The sequence below is a fragment of the Benincasa hispida genome, chromosome 11 (genome assembly GCF_009727055.1).
Source record: "Benincasa hispida cultivar B227 chromosome 11, ASM972705v1, whole genome shotgun sequence".
Lineage (NCBI taxonomy): Eukaryota > Viridiplantae > Streptophyta > Magnoliopsida > Cucurbitales > Cucurbitaceae > Benincasa > Benincasa hispida.
This window is the reverse complement of record NC_052359.1, coordinates 43,225,716-43,227,142: the sequence shown is the minus strand read 5'-3', so window position 1 is coordinate 43,227,142 and position 1,427 is coordinate 43,225,716.

Genomic DNA, 1,427 nt, shown 5'->3' with positions numbered 1-1,427 from the left:
TAATGTTTGGGCTAGTGGGTCAAACAACTATAACTGTTTCTGAAAGACAAACTAACTTTCCTTGACTCGCATGTCTAGTGGCCTGATGGTACACCGTTAAAACATAGAAATAAACATGAAAGTGAACCTGTTGATTCACAAAATCGTAACATGAAAATGAATCTATCGGCTCACACATATCTAGTGGCTTGGAGGCACACCGTCAAGACATGAAGCTAGACCCATCGGCCCCTAAAATAAAACATGCATCAAGGCGGGACAATAAATTGCCCCTGCTGGTCTAATCATGCATCACATACATAATTTCAGTACTGATCTGCCACACAGATCATAACGTAACGTGGAAGTTCAAACATGCTCATAATACCCATAATTGTCATGCAACAAGTGTATCACAAAGAAAAAATCATGCTTTAAAGTCTATTAATTAACTTGATAAATCTAATCTAGGTCGCCTGGCACGAAGACACCGGTAATAGTACCACTTACCTCAAATTGGTTACCAAAAAGTTTACGCAATTAATCTTCTTAAAAATCCCTTGGATCAACTTGAATTAGTCTAAACTTCAACAATTTCCCGCCGAAATGAGTGGTTTCTATTTCGATGAACGACGACCCTAAGATTCCTAAATCTTGAATTAAATTTTCAAACCAAAAGAAGTTACAAATTTAACCCAAAACCAAATGGGTAAATTAAACTCCTAGATATCCAAAGAAAACAAATCTTACACAAAATTTTCAAGATTCTAGAAAGAACCAAGGTAGTGGCGGCAACACTAATTGACGACTGGAGAATTTGACGATCAAATCCAATGTTCAATTGAGAGAAGATAGGGAGAGACGAGTGGCTGCGCGTGGTTGCTCTTAGGCGACGGCACGCGGACGACTGGGCGCAGCTGCACGGCGGCAGCATGGTCAGAGCGGCAAGGGACAAGCGAATCTAGAGGCTACGTGTTTGACGGACGGAGGTGTGACTGGAAGCGGTGACATAGGCGAGGGCGCGTGGCGTAGTTGACTGGTGCTCGGCGCGAGGGTCTGCGACGGTCTAGGATGCGGCGGTGGTTGTAGGTCTTGGTCGCGACTAGGACTCACATACCAGAAAGAAGGTAAAATGAACGCATGAGGGGGGGGGGGGGGAGGAAGATGGAGAAACTATGTAGTATAAGATACAGCTACAGGATATAGATACGATTGGATACGGTGATCCTTCAATTTCTAAAAAACTAAGATATGAATATGTCTAAGGATGCACTATTTTTATATATAAAAAACTAAGATATGGATATGTCTAAGGATGCACTATTTTTTATATATATATATATATATATATCTAAAAAACGAGGATACTGATACGTTGAAGATACATTTTCTTTTTCTTTAAAAAAATCTAGGATATAGATAAATTTAGCTTACAAGTTAATAACAAC